We start from the raw sequence: 20890 nt of genomic DNA, 5'->3' as shown, positions 1-20890 counted from the left end.
CTTTTTAATGCTCTTGCATTTGTCAGTCAGGGTTGCTCACAGACAGTGGCAGAGAAGAGAAACAACTTCAGTCCCCAGTGTGGCGTGGAAGACAGTTCCTCAGATCTTGGAACCCACTGTTTAGTTTCTCGATGGAGACTGCATAGGAGTTACCAAGTTCAGTATCTAAAGTCATTTTCCTTGACTTTGCCAACTGTACCTTGATTTAATAGCTCTCTTTTCCTTTTTCCTTTAAAAAATGCCAAGAAACTGTATACTCAAAATAAACTATTATTACCAGAAATTATATATACACATACATGCATAAAACTTGGGATTTTTTCTTAAAGTGAGACAAGGTTAAAATAAAAAGAAGAAAGAAAACAATTTTTGGATTTTACCAAGGTTTCTGCACTAATTACCATCTTAAAGATAGGAAATTTACTTTTTTTCATTAAACAAAAGCCAAAGTTTTAACATTAATTTTGCCTTATAAAATTATTGCATAAATGAGTATGTTGGGAATCAGCTGCAAAACTTTACATAAGTTTATACAGCTAAATTGGAAAGAAGCCAGGCTCCAGCTTCATCTACTTTTAAAAAGAGAGCTGAAGATAAAATCAGCAGTTTGTTGTGACCTTAACGTGACCATTATGACCACTGGTGCGAGGCTCCCCAAAGGATGGGGCTCTCTTTAGTGGAGAAGAAGCTGCCAGTGGGTGCAGCGCCATGTGAAGCTAATGGGAATCTATAAAAGAGAGATTTATGAATGAATTATGAGAGCGTGTCTTTTGCTGGCTGATGATTTCCTGAAGATCTAGGTATCACTGAACCACACCCTCTTCTTCAGGAGACTTCAGGCAGAAGGCCGGAACAGGAGCTTCTACAGAAACTTTGGCAATTAAAAAAAAAATAAAAAAGGAAGGAAGGAAGGAAGGAAGGACGGACGGACAGACATGAGAGAAAGAAGTGTACACACGTGCAGAAAGAGAGAAGGAGGGAGGGGGATGTGAGTGTGCTGGGCTCCAAGAAGTCTCCACTGTACTCAGCACACAGCCACCAAACACTGCTCTTTGTGGAGGAGACCGTGCATCCCACGGCACTGCGAGGACCATGCAGCACTCCGCATGCTCAAGTAATGGCTCTGATGAGGTGTCACCTATTTCCATCCAAAAACTGTTGTAACATGATAACACCTTTGGGAAAGGCGCTTTTCTGTCTATGAAATTATTGAATGCAGGCCTTATTCCTTGCCATGCGTTGGGGTGGATGGTCACAATCTGACTTCGGGGCCTGGAGAAAAGAAAGGAGACGTCCAACATCTGAAAAGTTTCCATATGGAAAACTCTCTAATGGGAAGTAGATGAATCGGATGATCCAGTGAGGGCTTCCGCTGCTTTAATTTCCATGATTCTGCTTGGGAAGTATTTGAGAACTTTCCTAACCCCAGGCAGATTCCGCCGTTTTTAGGAGGTGGAGGGACAGTCCCTGAAACGAGGAGAGGAACTGTCCTTGATTCCTAGAGAAAATCTGGCAGACCTGAAAAGATAGAGTGGGCAGAATAGATCTCTCACCACTTTATCTTGGTGTGAGACCGGGGAGTGGAATGGAAGCCAACTCCTCGCTCAGACTGCCTCACTTTCTTCAATAAGGCCCGAGGATTTTGTTTTTTTAAACCTAAGGTAGACATTTAAGTAAATTGTAAATGGTTCTCTTTACTACTTTACCTTTTTATACTGTAGTTGTTAATTTTTGATAATTGTCCCAGATTGTTAACAACTGGCCACACGGTTTGCCAGAGAAGAACCTTAGAGTTTCTCCCCCGAAAAATGTATCTTTGTGGACACCAGGAGACACAGGTGGCTCTGTATCCTTCCTAGGTTGTTTCTTAGAATCACAAATGAAGAAGTTCTTATTAAAATGCATTTGTATCTAAGAATAAATATGAGCCTCTGCTATTTCATCTCCATAGCTGCCAAAGTTACTGAGTGCTAAGGAAACTCCAAGATGCAGCTAGTGTTTCAAATCAGGTCTCTTTTCCACCTCGGTCACGTCTCTTCATCAACACGCATCCCATTTGAAGTTAAAAATGAAAGTCTAGACTTTTTTTTCTAAGCTGTTCATCTCATCATAAATCAGGCAATTTTATATTTGAAATTTAATATATTTTCTATCACGTTTTAACTTATTTTATTTGACCATTATTGCATGTGCATGCATATGTATGTGTGTGTGTGTGTGTGTGTGTGTTTATCGATGGCATTTGTGTGGAGGTAAGAGAACAACTTATAGGAGTTGGTCCCTCTTCTGTCTGAGGATCAAACTCAGGCCATCAGACTTGGTGACAAGTGCCATTACTAGCTGAGCCCTGTCAATGGCCCTGTATTACTTTTCTAAAGAGACCAAGTCTTGCTGTGTTGTCCAGGCTGGCAAGTAACCCACTGCTCAAGTACTGTGCATACAGGCGTGAGTGCTACACATAGCTTCCTATCGGTCTTTCTCCTAGGATTTTGGTTCCTTCTAACTTGAGAGTAGCTGGAAGACTGGATGCTCATTTCAACTGCATGTGTCTAAGTGTCTAAGACAGCCTTCTAAGAATTTCTTTTGGATTCTAAATATTCAGTCATGCCATCCACATCTTTGTATCTCCAAAAATGTTTCAATGATCAAATTAAGTCCTACAGAAAAATGAAGGGAAAATTTTCTGGAGTAGCATCTTTAATTCAAAAGGAAGTAGCACTAACAATAATATAGATTAATATATTATAATTATAATAAACGGCACTTTTAACTCCTGGAAACTCTCTACTTGAGGGAAAGCCTTCCAGTCGTTTGATTTCTATTCCAAAATGTAAAAGAATATTTTTGGGGAGTTGGGTAGATAGATCAGTGAGTAAGGGAACTTGCCTCCAAGGCTGATACTTGAGTTTCATCCCTTTAACACACATGGTAGAAAGAGAGCCTATTTCCATAAATTGCTCTCTGACTTCTGAACATGCACGCACACATATGCACACACACACACTCGCATGTGTGAGTTCACACATGCATGCACACTAAATAAGTAAATAAGTAATAAAGGCTGGGAATATTTTTGAAGTTATGTTTTTCGAGTGTGACATTTTGAGAAAACTGTAATTCAAGAGCCAGTGAATTGTGGGAATAAGTGCCCTAGCGTGGCGCCATTCTTTCTGCTTCCAGGGTGTTTTTTGTGATTACATGAATGACTCTCAGAAGGTGGCAGCTATGGAGACATTGAAAATATTAGCATAAGCCTTTTGTTTTCCCCCAGTATATGCAACGAAAGTTGTCCTGATGGGGCAATGTTTACACATTCAGAATCCTCTTTGCTCATCCAGGGATAACCAGTTCTGAGCATTGTGAGAGTCCAGCTCACTTCACTCCAGTGTTTGGTCTTTCAGCAGAGATCTCTGGATACTCAGTTTTCTGCCATGCATATAGGGCAGCTTAATACTTTTTCTGTTGCTGCCCATAAATGTGGTCTGAATGTATTGAACAAATACATTTGCTATTTAATTGTCTATGTGGAAACAGAATCAAACTCCCCCCGCCCCTCCACTGCAGGACCACTGGCTGTTTGGGGAGCAGTGAAGGTGGAATCCTGCTAATGTAAATAAACATGCTCCCCCACTAGTTATACGTGTGACCTTGTGACAGGGACTTCCCTCTTTCCAGGCCAGTTTCCTTGCCTATAAAGTGAAGGAATTAAGCCAGATAATGTTCAAAGTCTCTTCCTGTTTTTTCACAGTGACTCTTGTGTGATGATATAGGACATGTATTATTTACAGTGTTGGGGGCCCTGGCCTTGTGTGCCACTTACCCCTCCTTGAAAAGGAAATGAGATGATCTTAATAGACGACTGGGAAAGAATACAACATGGTATGTTTATGTGCGTGTTTAGGATTCCAAAAGCACAGGGGCAATAGGTAGGACTAGAGCAGCAAAGTTAATTCAGGGAAAAATTTTACTTACATCAATTAAGTAGATAATGGTAGGTTTTATTCAAAAGAAGGAAGGCATTTTTCATATTCATAAAATATGAGTGACTCCAGGCCTATTTAATTTTACACATCTGTTAGACAGAAAAAAGAAGAAAACTAACGAGCTAACAGAAAAGCACACTTAAAAATAACATTTGGTTTGCAGATATACCATTCGGTTGCCAAAACGAAGTTACTGGAGCTTTTGTAGTAATTGCTGTGACTGGGCAGAACACAGAGACTCTTGTACATTCATGTTGGCATGTATACACATGTATTTGTGCTTCGAAACTCGTATTAGGACCTGCTGTTCATTTCCGGAACGGAGCCTAAATTAGACCAGGAGATGAACTGAAGCAGCTGAGAACGGACCGGATATGCAGCATGTCTGCCTTTCAGTGAAAGCCGAGTGGAGAGTAACACAGGAGCATTCGATTGCTATACCTCGATTTATTTGTTAGTTCAGTTCAAGCTCAAAGGACCTTTAGGTGGACAAATCCACCCAGAGAAGTCATCTGTAGACTCCTTGGCAATGTCTGTTTACCGAGTGTCTGCTTGGTGAGCTCTGACCAGGCTGGGAACTTTAGAGGCCCCAGGCAGCTTTAGTTCCCTTTCAAGCCCTCTAGCCATATGACCTCATTTTCTCATCAGAAAAAGAAGAAATAATATAGGATGTGGAGACCAGTGAGATCATGCTACTGTGTAAAGAAACAGTGAGAACGGGCGTCAAGAAGTCACTACTAAATCCACGTCTAGAAATCTACACCATGGCTCTCAGATTTTGTAATCCCCATGGCTTCCATAAATAAACATGAAAGTCACCCTCTCATAATAGTTTACAAGGTCCCTCACCCATACCATATCACAACTCTAGCCATTAATCTATCACAACCAACTGAGGCACCTGCTGCCTCCCTTATCTCCACAGAACAAAACCAGACATATGAGGGAGAGCAAGTTGTGCATTCTAAAATTGCAGGGCATGAAATCAAAGATGTAAACCATAGCATGTCTGTGTAACCAGCTTGTATTGCAGCGCCTAAACATAGAAAATGTTGTCAGTGCAACAGCAAAGCAAAACAAAAAGTGTGAATGCCATATTTTAGATATACCTATACCTCCCACTGTAGATTGTTATAACTTTCTGCTCTCTAAATTTTGTCTCCCCTGTTTCTAATATAGGAAAACCTTTTTTTTCCCGTATATGCATCATACATTGTGGGAAAAGTTGTGATTTGCTCCCAACGACATCTATTCTGCCTCTCAATATCCCTGCTGACCAGGAAGACAACGCTTAGTGTGTGAAGTGATCTGGTCTGATGGGCAGAGAACTCACTGTATCCTAAGAGATCTTCCTTCCCTCCTGGTGCCTACAGAAAGGATCCTGCAAACTGATGAAGATCAGGCTGATTAGACATCAGTGGAGCACTCCTTCTAAAAACCAGGGAACCAAAGATGTGGATCTTGGAGCAAAAGCAGGACCAAAGACGTTTTTGTTTTCTTTGAGTTATTTATAGTTAAAGTTGTAATAAGCATTGATGTTTGATTGCTTTGATCTCTGTAAATTGATTTATCAATCAGTTTTCTAGCATACAAACAATTATTTGGTATAAGAAGTAAAAGAAAATGGACATTTGTGCTCTTTGCCTTTTGCAAACTTAAGAGACTGCTTTTACTCAATCACAGTGGCTGATAAACACTATCTGTACCTCCAGTTGTGGGATATTTGTTTAAAGGTGTAAAGGCGGGTCTATGTTTTGCCTCACCTCCTTAAGACAACTTGATTGGTTTAGTAAAGAGCTGAAAATAGCTAGGTAGGAGAGGCTAGGTGGAACTCAGGATGAATCTAGGCACACAGGGAGACACCAGAGAGACAGAGTAAGTTGGATGTACAGAACGGAGAAGAGGTAAAAAGCTACATGACAGATTATAGATTAACAGAACAGGTTCATTTAAATTATGTGAGCTAGTTGGGAACAAGCCTAAGCTAAAGGCCATGTTTTTATAATTAGTAATAATTCTCTGTGTCATTATTGGGAGCTGTTGGCCCCTCAAGAAAGTCCGATAAGAAGACTCACTACAACCTCCCAAGCAGCTCTTTCCTTCCTCCATGCAGCACTTTCTGCTGCTCACTAACTAAGAACAGGTCCACAGCCAGTCAGGTCTTATCTTGACTGAGATCTTCTGACAGGACCCCAGCTCTCTCCACTGTCTGCTACACTGAGATCTCTAGAGACACCCTCTGATTTACCTGGTGAACTTCCAGAGGGAAAATCTCTTCAAGGAGCTAAGTTTCTGCACCTAGTGCTTTGAATGTCGTAAACCCGGGAACCATATGAAGAAGGCTCCTAGCAGGACGTGGGCCTCCTGGGTGCAGGCATTGCAACACCTGGACCTTCTTTTGTAGCGTGTAACTGTATGTTCCTTGCTAAAAGAACATTTGTTCTTTTGAATCTGCACCAAGTCATTTTCTACATACCTCTTCTTATGTATTTGAATTTCTATAATTAGTCATAAAATATATAATTAGGAACAGGAGTAATAGCTGTATCAAGTAAAACATGCTTGACATCATTAGGAAAGTTAAGAACAAAAGTCTGCCCAGTTCATTTAGAGCATGCTACCATTCGCAAACTCCAACAAAAATAAGGCATGCAAAGCTTCACCGTAAGTTTTAGTAGTGTGCTTAGACATTCCAGTTTAGGACGAGAAAATCAGATTATACACCACTTAAAAAATTCATGTGCAATATGCCGAGTTCAGTTTAAAGAGCTGTCTATTGTACAATGCACATTCCACCATGTTCATGTCTCTCATGTTCATTGTTTTTTTTACTAAATTATCTAATGGTTATGTCTCTGATCAAAGCTTAGAATTCAATAAAGCAATTGTAAATCTATCTAGCACTGAGCAAGAGTACAGGTTAATTGTAACTATCTCTTTATGCCTATATTTTAATTGATAACTTAAAAATTGTTTGCTGATAAATAATCTGTAGTTTGGAGGTGTGATATTTATCTTCAAGCTGAATATTTCATACTTCTGAATTTCTCCCTTTCATTTTAAATGCTTATTTATTTTGTGTACGTGTGTGTGTATTGTGTGTGTGTGGAGGGTACAGGTGCTTGTCACAGTGTGTATCCTGAAGATAAGGGATAATCTAAGCAAGCTGTTTCTCTCCCTGTATTATGTGGGACTGAACTCTGGTCTTCATGCTTATCAGCAAGGACCTTTAAATACCAAGCCTTCTCATCAGCCCCCACTGTTTCATTTTGTTAAACCTTTCACAGAAGTGTTTTCCTTAATATCTTGGAGTTGGCTTCTCAGGACCCTGGAGCTAGAGGAGTTATTTTAACTTGAAAAATGTCAGATGCACTTAACTAGTCAGAATCTGAAGGCTTCATCTCTTCTCTCATAACAAAACTAGACTATTGCAATATAGTTATGTGAAAGGTATGAGGCAAATAGAAACCATTTTTGGAAGGTGCCAGAAGGAAGGCATCAATGTATATGAATTATTTTTTTTTATTTTAACTTTTACTTCTTATATTGTAAGTCATTTTCTCTTTCATCCAATAAGTAAATTACAAAGCTTGGGTGTAAAATTTAAACACAATATGTTGGTATTTTAGATGATTATATGAATTTGAAGCAGTTTTATAGAAAACAGTGACTGTGTCATCTACAGCTTCCCAAATTGTCAGATGAAAACGTTTACTGAGTTTGTCCTTCCTTCCTTTCATACTTTTTGGAAATATTGTCTTATGTGCTCTTTACTAGCTTTTAAAAATATATAACACAGAGGTGACCTGTGCCTCTTGTTTCTAGTCACTATACTAAAGTTATGTAGACAACTATTTTTATTATATCTATTTTAGTTGAGTAAAGGTCCAAATGGAGAAAGTTATTATTATTTATTTATTATTATCTATTTTTTGGCAAATAAAAGTCCAAAGAGAGAAACTATTATTATTGTTATTATTATTGTTGTTGTTCATTTTTTGTTAAGTAAAGATCCATATAGAGAAAAGTCGTGCATCATCTTGAAAAGCTAACGAGAGATAGCACGAAAACTCTCTCTTGGTTTTCACCAGTGCATGACTGGAAGATGCCTGTGAAGATGTGTCTTCTCGCCCTCCCTCAGCACGTCTGCACAACGGAGCACAATCACAGCTACTAGGAAAGTATCTTCATTTCCAAAACTTTAAAAAATGTTCTATAGTTCTTGCTTTGCAGCTTTCATTATGCTTACTAAAATATTTCTTAATGGTTTAATTTTGCTTTTACATATTAATTTGGATTTTTTTTTGTCTTCTCTGAACATTGGGTAGCTCTACGGAAATTCAATGCCATTTGAGTCTTTGTATTTTTAACTTCTGTTTCCTTATAGCTTATACTGATAGCTTAATATTGATTCAGAGCCAAAGAAACATCTCAAATTTAGACCATATGGGAATATTTACTAATGCTTCCTTTCAGATTATAAAATGTGCTTAAATTGAAGTGGAAAAGTTATACTGAAATATTGCCACTGGTGAATTAATTTGGTGGTAGATACTTAAGGTTTATTTTCCCTTAAGGTGTGTTTTGTCTTTATTTTAATACACAAGAGCACAGCAATTTTATCTTTGTATTTTTAATTATTAAAAATATTGTGGTTGTGTTGCTCATTCTAACGTTTGTCCATGTGCCGGAACGTTTCTTGTGTTCCTCTCTTTTTTAATGTTTCATATTCTATATTAATACAGAATTCATTTGTCCATGTGCCGGGATGTTTCTTGTGTTCCTCTCTTTTTTAATGTTTCATACTCTGTATTAATACAGAATTCATTTGCTCCACTAGGCTGCTGCCAGGAGTTGAATACAACTGCAAAGCTTACTGAAAAGTAGAGAGAAGAAAATTTTTTTAAATTGGAATCCTATGAAGTCTTCCTTCTCTGAGAAAAACGTTTCTGCACCTATGTGCTTTGGGGATTTGACATTCCTCGTTGGGCTGACCCCAGGAAAGGAAGTGAACACAGCCTTCATAAAGAAGATTGTTTTTGGTGTTAAACTGCGTTGCATTCTTTGTGTAAAAACTGACTTAAACAATCTCATGTACCCTGGCTGCTTTTTCTGCCTATAAGGAAGTATCTATGTCTTTTAACGTTATCAATCCCTGTACCTATTTGTTAACATTTCCTTAAGTGTATTTTCTCCAGATGTTGGAAGGAAAAACGCCCTTGTTATTTTTTCCATGGTCACTCTTCACTACTTTTCATAGGCTGTGGGCTGTGTGAGCCAAGGACTGGAGGAAATAACAGACATGGGAGCCCCAAATTATAGACACAAAAAATTAACTCGCATAAAATACATTTTAAGTGACACTACTTTCCAGACAGCCAGCTCTAATTGACTCAAGCCTAGAAAGCAGGAACGGAGGAGCCCGTCAGACACAAGTCCACGGATCCCAGAATGTGCTCCACAGTATGACATTCGCAGGCATGATGACATTCCCAGCTTGCTACCAGCACATTCCAAAAGGCAGGCCGGGTATTTTGGTACCGGTCAGGCCAGTTTCCCTCGGCAGTGTCTTCTGACAAGCAGAGACTGATAGGTTATTTACTTCAGCTGTGGAGAACCGCGCTGTTCACCTGCCGGTAGATAAAAGGAAAAAGAGGGAGGGCGAGAGGCAGGAGAGGGCGACTCCAAGGGTTTTCTTTACAAACACAGCCCTTACCCAGGTTTAGAGGCTGTGGCAGTCCTGGGATCCTGCTGTTCATAGAATGTTACAGATGGCTGCGTGGGCAGGAAGCCCTCCCCTTGCTTAACAGTGCTCTGGGGATTCCACAGGCCTGGAAGGAGCCCTCTTCTTCCCTTCCAGGCTGCTTCTCCAAACCCCTATTAAGCAGGAAAAAGAGAGGGAAACAAAGGGGGTAGAGAGAGAGAAATAGTTTAAAATATTTAAAAAGCACACCCTTAGAAACATGTCTGCCAGTTTGGTTTTTAGTGGCATTTTAAATTACCCTCTTCGCTCTTGATTGGAGTAGTGACTTAGATATCGCCATTGCCGGCATCTTTATAATGTTTGGAGCCAAGCACACCAGCTCACTGAAGTGACACACCACTTGTGCTGAATTCTAATAGCACTTTTGAGTTATGTAACAGTTTCACAAAACAAAAGGAGGCTTGGATTTTAAAATAATTGGAAGCATCTTGGCTGAATAAACACCGCATGCAGAGTATTCTCTTCCTTTTTTCTAAAGTCACACTTTAAAGCTTAATTTTCCTCATAATTTTTCTTTGGTGCTTTCAGTGTGTGTGTGTATGTGCGTGCGTGTGTGTGGGTGTGTGTATGTGTGTGTACACCACACACATGCATTCAGAAGCCAGAAGTTGATGTCTGACATTTTACTTAACCGGCCTCCATCTTAGTTTAAAGAATTGGTACCGCTTCCTGAACCAGAAGCGTATTAATTCTGCTCCAGGTATCTTCCTGTCTCTGCCTCCCCAAGAGCAGGATCACAGGCCTATGCTAATATTTTCATACTTTTTTCATGGGATCTAGAGAACAGAATTCAGGTTCTCATGCCCGCATATCAAGCATTTTACCTTCCAGATGGTGTTAATTTTAATAAGCATGAAAGTTTACTTGCTTTGAATCTATTAACAAAGGGGTAATTTCACAATTATAAAACTAAAGTGTGGGGCGATGGTGGTGCACGCCTTTAATCCCAGCACTCGGGAGGCAGGTGGATCTCTGCGAGTTCGAGACCAGCCTGGTCTACAGATCCAGGACAGGCTCCAAAGCCACAGAGAAACCCTGTCTCAAAAAAAAAAAAAGCAAACTAAAGTGTGTAATACATACATATATAGCCTATGTGAGTTTTGCTTATAATTTGAGACAGTGTCATCCTCAGTCTTCCATTTATACAACTTAAAGACATAACAAAATATTCTGAAAAAAAGTCACTTTTATTTTGGAATGTTTGATATCAGGAAAGAGTTTTCCTGCATTGTGTAAGAAAAAAATTATTTTAAAATCAATTTTAGTTTTCTTACATGTATTTCATTTTAAAAAATGAAAGCAAGCATGTGCAAGGCAAAAAATAATATTGGAACTTTTGTGTTTTTGACGAATGTTTCCCTTTAAGAAAAGTAGGGATTTGTTAAGAGAAAGCCTCAACCCTCTTCTTTTGGACGGGCTGGAGGAAGGAGGCAGCATTACCATCTTCCTGGGAGGGAAGCCAGATGGTAACAGAGCTGCCCGGAGCTCTGCACACTTGGAGCTGGACTCGCCTTCTTTTTCATCTCTTTTCTTTGGAACCGGTTTTCTTACATGATTTATCTTGATGACTTTCTTTGTTGATTCCACTCTTGATTTGGAAATTGAATTGTTGGATTCAACAGCAGCTGAACTGAAAGAACATCTTTAGAGGAAGTGGGAACTTCCTACAAATAAAAACGGAATGTCTTCATTATACTCCAAATCAGAGATTAATATGTGGGCAATTCGCCTTAGTTTCCAGATCATCAAACTTTGGAGGCGTTTTGAACTTCATAAAATCTGGGTTCTAGAATTTTTACTTCTTCAATACAAAGAGACTTTTTTATACTTTACTGAGCTTCATCTGGCTTTAGGTCAATGATATAACCTGTGGTCATGTCTTACAACTTGACTGACCACATAGTAAAACACTCAATAGAAACGTTGGCCATCCATACACATAAGGGCCCAGGCTAAATGCCAGAATTCTCATCTCTGTATTTAAACATCATTGACCAATTGACTCTAAATATGCATTTAAGGAAAAAGAAAGCCTACTGTTCAACAGAACCCATTTGTCATAAGCCAAGTAGCTTTATTAAAGTCACTTTCTTAGGATGGATATTGAACAATCCAAATAAAATAATCTGGAAAACTGAAATATTTTGTGTTCATGACATAATTTTAAATTCCACATTGCTATATTCTTTTCTTATAATATGAGTTATTTCCACTCCCATAAAACAATATATATATATATATATATATATATATATATATATATATACACACACATACATATGAATGTGAGGAATCTGGACAGTTGCTATGTAGTTAAGTTGTTGGGGCTTAGGGATTTTAAAAGGATTCTTTGATTTGCCAAGCTCAGAAGAAAATTCTGTAGACATCATTAATAAGAAACAAAACACAAAAGGAGTTGTGTGTGTGGAAATATAAATATGTATAATATGTATGTGTGTGTCAGCACATGCATGCGCTTGCAATGGGTTTGTGATGGAGGAAGGTCATTGATTAAATAAAAAGAAGCTGCTTGGCTCTCATTGGTTAGGAGATAGGTGGGAGGAGTAAACAGAACAAAACGCTGGGAGGAAGAGGAAGTGAGGGCAGACTCGACAGCTCTCCTCTCTGGAGCAGAAGAGAGGCCATGCTCCGCTCTCCCAGGCAGGCGCACGCAATGAAGCAAGCTGCCAGGTCAGACATGCTGAATCTTTCCCGGTAAGACCGGTGCTCACAGATTATTAGAGATGGGTTGATTGGGATATCAGAATTAGCCAGTAAGGGCCAGAGTTAAGGGCCAAGCAGTGATGAAAAGAATACAGTGTCTGTGTAATTATTTCGGGTAAAGCTAGCCAGACAGGGCAGGCGGCTGGGGTGTTGGGGATGCGGCCCCGCCGCGTCCATATTACTACAAATGGCGCCCCACGTGATGGACTAAACCCACTTAAAAAACCTGAGAAGGCTTAAAAATAATGGAGAGAGAGTTTAACACAGATTTTTGCTGTTTGTTCGTGGCGTGCCGTAGAGAGATTTCCTGATTCAGCAACAGCAGCAGAAAAAAAGCTGCATTATCTTAAAGTGCTGCTTCCTGGGGCTGTGCCACCAGTGCAAACTCTGGCTTTATGTTTGTGTTCCCACTTGGGATCGGAAGGAGAGTGCTCTGAGACCTTGACGATGACTCAGAGCTCCCCGCCTGCTCCTGGGAAGAAGGCAGAATCAGGCTTAGGCAGGCAGAAGAGCATGGCGGATTCCTGCCGCCATACAGAGACGTGTTTTCAGACTGCACAGTGCTCTGCGTGTCAGATTTGGATGTAACTTGGATGAAAAGAATTTCTGTGCTGCGTGCTCAGTCTCAGAATTAAAGTGCTGAGTGCCACTCCTACCTGGCGGCCCCAGAGCTAGCACAAAATGGTACGTCCTCCATTTTGAAATTTTCCTGACTCAGCTTCAGTTGCAAATCCCTACAGCTCATTAAGAGGTCCTGCCACGAAACACTTAAACAGTGTTGATGAAAAGCTGAACTCATGCTTTTCGGTTTTCAGCTGTAGCAGGAAAAAAGCTGCACTGTTTAAAAATGCCGGCTTTCTGGGCCATCCTGCCAGGGAAAATTCTGACTGTTTGAGGCAGGAGGGCCGGCTACCGAGAGAGGACTTGAGTGTTGTCTGTTGTAGCTTGCTGGCTGGCAGGGACCTTGAAACGCCAGTTGTGGCTATAAACATGGCTACAGCCAGTACCTCAGCCTTGAGGCTGGAAAGCTAAGGATCCAGCCGGCAAAGCCACGCCTTTAGTCCTACTGATATTGCTCAGTAATTTAAAGGCTCTTGTGGTCAGAAAAAGAGAGATATACAGTAAAGAGAGATTCAAAGACAAAGAAAATTTCTGAATGGTTTAAAGTGTGTTAAAAATATACGCAGACTAAAAGTTAAAATTCTTAAAGTAAACCTCTGTGACTTCAAGGTGTGGTAGCACACGCCTTTAATCCCAGTGCCTAAAAGGCAGAGCGAACAGATCTCTGTGAGTTCAAGGTGTGGTAGCAAACACCTTTAATCCCAATGCCTGGGAGGCAGAGACAGGCGGATCTCTGAGAGTTCAAAGACAGCCTGGTCTACAGATGTACTCTCAAAAGCAAAAAGTTAACCTAGGAATGTCACAGCTTAGATTCTTAAGCATCTAGTGATTTAAAGGCTTAAATCAAAAGTGCTCCTGGATAGTAAAAAATTGCAGATTCACAATAGGACAGATTCAGACCACTAAATGAGTCACACTGTTGGATGAATGTACGTAGGCTTGGGAAAGAAAAAAAAAGAATATAGAGAATAAAGTTAATGGTTTAAAAAAAAAAGGTAAAGTCTTTAAAGAGACAGAGTACAGATAGTTAAGAGATTAAAAAAAAATAAGCCTCGTAAAAAATGGAAAATTCACAGAGAGTCTGGATTATGTACATTGTGTTTTCTTTAAAATTTTTGACTGTAAAGGAGCTAAGTACAGACAGACATTTCATTATATGGACTGCCAAATGGAACCAGAACGGATATGATAAGGGTATTACAATTTCAAAATTTGGGTCTAAGGATATGATGCTTTGGAGAGGGTCTTCTTTTGTTTTCACAGAGGACCAGACCCTTTGGATTTCTTCTATCCCGATTTGGTATGATAGACCACGACCTCCCGAAAGGTTCCTGTGAACGCCCTCAAAAAATTACTTCACTCAACTGCCAAATGAGATAAACCTGGCACACAGGTTACACCCTAAATAACTAATTAACGACGCCCCCATTCAGCAGGAAGCAGTTTGGAGAGAAAAAACTGCGCCCATGTTCCCAAAATATTGTTTATAAATGTTCTTTTACATTTAAAGGGGGATATGATATAGGTATGAATAATTTGCATTAGTATAGATTTTGCTTTATTGATAGAGATTTAAGGTCAATTTTGTTATATGTATAAGTGTTTCTGATTTTGATTAAGGTATTGTGATTGTGTAGTTCATTTAAATATGTACTGTATAATTAAGAAATATAGGTTGTTAATGGATAATCATCGATAATAGTAAAGCTTGTAGTCATGTTAGTTAGATTTTCTAGATATATAGAGATATATTTAGATAGACATTCTTCATGTCTTTCAAAGAATACAGAATAGGACATTTAATGTTTTAATATCTGAGGACTTTTCATGACAATGAGACACTCTGCTCCTGGCAGCACCAATCTACTTCAAGAGGAAGATGGGCATCGAAGAGGCACCTTATGGAGTTTGATAGCCATTTGGGTAAGAAACTGCTCTTGCCTGGACTATTGCATAAACTGGACACAGAGAACCCGCAGAGAGAGGACTACTGAACTTGCCTAAGGTGAGATGATCTTTCGGGGTTCCTGATTCATGAAAGAGTCTGCGAGACATTCTGCAGGACACAACAGATAGTGACTGAACTGACTTTGAATTTTCCTGCTTTATGGAAATGTCTGCTGGATACTATGGGCCTAAAGGCTGAAGATGGATGCCCCAACGGTGCAGAGGAACTTTGGGTGACTGTCCAGGCAGCGAGATGTCTCTGTCATTTCTAGAGTTTTAAAAGTTGCTTTTTTCTTGCTTGCTTATGTAATATTGTATCTTTCTGGAGTCTTTGATGGAGTTAAGAATAGTTTGTTATAGTTATAGTTTTCCTTAGTTATGATAAAGATTATTGTAATTTTTACTTGATAACTGTTTTGTTATATGTAATTTTGCTATGTTAAAGTTAAAGCGTTTTTTTTTTGTTTAAACCGAAAAAGGGGAAATGATGGAGGAAGGTCATTGGTTAAATAAAAAGAAGCTGCTTGGCTCTCATTGGTTAGGAGATAGGTGGGAGGAGTAAACAGAACAAAACCCTGGGAGGAAGAGGAAGTGAGGTCAGACTCGACAGCTCTCCTCTCGGGAGCAGAAGAGAGGCCATGCTCCGCTCTCCCAGGCAGGCGCACGCAATGAAGCAAGCTGCCAGGTCAGACATGCTGAATCTTTCCCGGTAAGACCGGTGCTCACAGATTATTAGAGATGGGTTGATTGGGATATCAGAATTAGCCAGTAAGGGCCAGAGCTAAGGGCCAAGCAGTGATGAAAAGAATACAGTGTCTGTGTAATTATTTCGGGTAAAGCTTGCCAGGCAGGCGGCTGGGGTTTTGGGGACGTAGCCCCGCCGCTGCTCCTTATTACAACAGGTTTGTGTCTGAAAAAGCTCATCAATTATAGTTTTTACTTGATAGATGATTAGACTGAATCACCATAGAGATATGTGAAAGTGGAGAAAGAACCTATATTTCTTAGGCCTAATAGGTAAAATATAAATTGTGTTTTCAAGGGGAAAAACACAAATCGCACTGAAAACGCCTTAAATATCTACATGTGTAATGGTTCAGCCAGGCCGATGCACTAATGACAGCCATTGCCTCGTGCTGCAGAGCAGCAGAGCAGAGTCGTTCCTGTACACAGTTCCTATCCAAGTCCCTTAAGAAATAATGCTTCTAAGATGAAAGTCTTGTGAGGGTTTCAATGAAAATGTTTGGCACACCATGATGAAAAGCCAACAATCTGCTTTTAACAAGAGACACTGGAAAAATGTCGGTTAACATACCGCCGAAAATATTAATTCTCCTTAATGGCAGGATGCAACGTAACTTTTTATAGTTTTTGATCCATGTCATAAATTTGGCTACGACAAAAGGGATACCCCGGCTTTAACTCACTGGCAAGAACATTAGCTATTTTCCAGTCTTAATAGGTTCGGCCAGATTTCTCTCCTCAGAGGGTTGTCTAGATATGTGTGTGGGGGGAGGGTGTTAGCACACATATGTATGCACTTATGTGCATGTGTGAGTGTGTAGTCAATGTGTATGTGGACAATGTGAGCAGCTTTCTAAACCCTTACCTTCTAGGCTGTTTCATGATTGTCAGAATCCCAATTGAAAACTTGAGTCAATGAGGAAGAGAGCTAGCTATCTTACAAACCACCGTGCTTGCTCATTACATACTCAGCCACAGGCTGGCCATTTCAAGCCAGCTGAGTGAGAAAAAAAGGATGCTTTCCTACAGCTTTACTCCACTTCATAGTTTGAAACGTTGGGATATTAGGAATTGAGGAGAATAACAGAGGGGGAGAAGCTGCCATCTGAAAATCTCTGAACTGTTTTGAAACAACATTCCTCTTGCTCAGAATTTTCATGTACAGTATTTTCTTAGTGAAAAAAAAAGATATAATGTTATGTGTGTTGTGTAACTTCAAAAGCAGACTGCCACATTTCACTCCTAATGTATTTTTTACACTCTATGGATGAATGGGAATTTGTTTTGTTTTTCCTTCAACACCTGAAAGGAAAAGGAGTTTTTGAATTCAGTAACCACAAGAAAATTTGCTAAAGGAGTAACTCTTTGCTGCCATACGGAAGGCATAAAGTTGTAATCGGGTTTAAAGATTTTTTTTCACTTTTTCTTTTCTTTTCTTTTGTTTATTTATTTATTAAAGATTTCTGCCTCCTCCCCTCCACTGCCTCCCATATCCCTCCCCCTCCTCCCATATCCCTCCCCCTCCCCCAATCAAGTTCCCCTCCCTCATCAGCCCGAAGAGACAACGGAAGAATGGATGAAGAAAGTATGGAATATATACATATTAGAGTACTACTCAGAAGTAAAAAACAATGACTTCTTGAATTTTGCATGTAAATGGACGGAAATAGAAAACACTATCCTGAGTGAGGTAAGCCAGACCCAAAAAGAGGAACATGGGATGTACTCACTCATATTTGGTTTCTAGCCATAAATAAAGGACATTGAGCCTATAATTTGTGATCCTAGAGAAGCTAAATAAGATGTTGAACACAAAGAAAGACATATAGTCATCCTCCTGGAGATTAACTTTCATCGGGCGATGAAAGCAGACAGAGACAGAGACCCACTTGTTCTCACAGTCAGGAGTACCATAAAAACTTAAGCTTATATGTGTGTGTGTGTATGTGTATACCTTCATAGATTACAGAAAGTTTCTGCTGCCCTAGGATTTAACACTACCTTCATATGCCCCCCCATCTCCAGCTGTATACACATACACACACACACAGGCTATAATATACATTTAGAAGAGCTGATGCAGAGCCATATAATCCTCATGGTGCTTAAGTTTCTGTGAGCTTATATGTACATTCTCTTCTGACTCTTACAATCTTTTTGTCTTTTTTTCCCTCAGGATTCCTGAAATCTGAAGGGAAGAATTTGATGAAAACCTGCAATTTAGACTCTCTGTATAATGTCTGGCTGTAGGTCTCTGTATCTGTTCCCATCTGCTTCCTGAAGAAGCCTTTCTGGTAATGAGTGAAGGTACTGATCTCTGACCATAACAGAATATCTTTAGGAATTATTTAATTGATTTTTTGAAGAGAAGTAGTGTTGGTTTTTCCCTAAGTATGGGATATTTAGTATCTGGTTCTTGGTTTTCTAAGCACTGTTGGGCATGGTTGACAATTTCCACAAATTCTGGGCCACCATTTCCCTTGAATATATTATAGACAAGACAGATTATAGGTCAAACATTTTGATGCTGGGTTGGTGTCCACATTTCTGTTTTTGGTAGGCCACAGAGTACCTTTCTGAACCAAAGACACTAGAATGTAGGACTTAAGGCTCCATGTAGGCACCAACAGAACTTCTTCATGCTCAATATGTTGTGTGGGTGTTGTCTTCAGCAATGGAGCCCCACTATCAGTTTGCACAGAGTAACCCTTTTATTTTAGCAACAGCCTGGATTGTTTGGGAATTTTCATAGGAACCCCTTAACCAACAACTCAATTGAATGCAACCCAGTCCCATTACCAGAAGCCTTTCCTGACTGTAAAAAATGAACAGTTGAAACTCTGTATCTTACATTACTAGGTGTCCTCATCAGAATTACCTTCATAGATTACAGAAAGTTTCTGCTGCCCTAGGATTTAACACTACCTTCATATGCCCCCCATCTCCAGCTGTCTCTCCCCATTCCTTAGCTTTCTGAGAGCTTTCTAGCTTCATGGCAGAGGTACTGGCCAGAGCCATGTTTATTACCACAACTCTATGGAGTTTCAACATCTATGCTGCCAGCACCAAGAAGCATGCTGTCAGCTAATCATAAGCGCCATTGAAGTGTTATGTGGTGAGGAGGCCTCTTAAAAGAGCTGCAAAGTTTTTACAGCTAAAGCTGAGTCAGGAGGCATCTCTTAAATGAAATTCACATGCCTCTAGAAAACAGATCCCACCCAAGAAAATGCTGCTACCAAGAAGCCATGCTTAACTCTGTTCTTTGGTGTCTAAAGTTACTTCCCAAGTCTCTCAGGTTTTACATGGATATAGTTGTCCACAATGCTGCCATTAATTGACAGGGGTTTCTGTCCCCCCTGTTCCCACAGTTGTTCAGCCCCAAAGACATATACAGAGATCTATATTAATCATAAACTAGTTGGCCTATTAGTTCAGGCTCCTTATTAATTCTTACATCTTAAATAGTCCATAATTCTTGTCTGTGTTAGCCATGTGGTTAGGTACGTTTTATCAGTGAGCTGTTCTCATCTTGCTTCCTATGTGACAACTAAAAACTGACTCTTTCCTCTTCCCAGAATTCTCCTTTTCTTGTTATCCCGCCTGTTCTTCCTGCCTGGTCTCCTTGCCTATACTTCCTGCCTGGCTACTGGCCAATCAGTGTTTTATTAAACCAGCAAGACTGACAAACCTTTACAGGGTACAAGGCTATTTCCTACAGCAACTATGCACTTCTTTGTACTTTTTTTAAAAGATAGGCACTTAGTGCTATGAAGTATCCTCTTAGCAGTAATTTCACTGTGTTCCATAAATATGGGTATATTGTAGATTCATTTTCATTAAATTCTAGAAAGTATTTATTTATTTACTTTCTTCCTTCGTGTCTGGAGCCAGTTTTCATTTAATAAAGAATTGCTCGGTTCCCATGAATTTGTTTAAATGAGTTCCAAACCTAATGCAAATGTATATACACTAGGAACAGATATCAAGTATAAGACTAGAATTACAACCAGCATAAACAATATTAAACAACAGATGTATGCTAAATGCTTTAATGAACATTTTATCCTAAGGAGACTTGTATTGGAAATGGCTTGGCAAGATCTTAAAAGGACGATAACTACAACTGTCAAATTTTCAACTCCATGGAAGGCCTGAGAAGGGAAATAATATTATTTGAGTAGGCACAAAGTACAAGCAAGCAGATTCCAAATTGTGCAGTAGATGAGAGAGATAATTGGCTGCCTAAGCAATCACTCAAAGTCTAATGTGCAATGTTGAAGCAACCAACTTTGACTAAGGCCTAAAATAACTGAGAGACAATTTCAGAGGCAGGAAAATTTTCAAAACTGTCTTACTCTGTCTTGTCAAGATTTGACAGTCTTTCTTCTTGTATCCTGCTTTTCCAGTCCAGACATCATGCACTTTGTCAGTGGTCGAGGCATAGGCAGTTTCTTGTCCAAAGGCCAATTGTGCCAAGAAGAAGACAAACTCCAAGTAGAGTGTCTTTGGTGCTCAAAACTTTCTTGGGAATAGATTGGTGCTGCATGTCAACAGAATCCTAAGTTATTTAAATGACATGTTCTACAGATCCTTGAAGTGGTTGAAGGTTACCTATATATGCAGAATACAATCTCTATGTATTTAAAGAACCTAATTAGTCTGACTAAAAGTATAACAAACATGAATGACTATTGACCTATAATACTTTATACCTATATAACTTAAATACTAAGACTTCATAACAGATTATTAAACAATCTTTGACCATCTGTGCAGTAAAGTAGGACAATGATATCAAAATGTAAACAATATATGAATATCTTAATCAGGTAGATATATATAATGCTATATGATAAATATATCCAAAAATTTTATCAATATACAAAATATCTTAAACAGAGGAAGAAACATGCATGCATACAATATGACAAAATAACTCAGCATAGGTGTACAAATATTGTAAATAGAAATAACAAAAATAATTTGAACTTGTATCAATATATAAGAAACTATACCAGTGTAAATTATGAATAAATAATAGCTCACAAATATTCACTCTATTATTCACCTTTGTTATTATTAGTGCAAGTTCACACTAAATTGCCTA

The sequence above is a fragment of the Microtus pennsylvanicus genome, chromosome 14 (genome assembly GCF_037038515.1).
Source record: "Microtus pennsylvanicus isolate mMicPen1 chromosome 14, mMicPen1.hap1, whole genome shotgun sequence".
Taxonomy (NCBI): Eukaryota; Metazoa; Chordata; class Mammalia; order Rodentia; family Cricetidae; genus Microtus; species Microtus pennsylvanicus.
The sequence above is the reverse complement of the archived record's forward strand: the minus strand, read 5'-3'. Positions refer to the sequence as shown.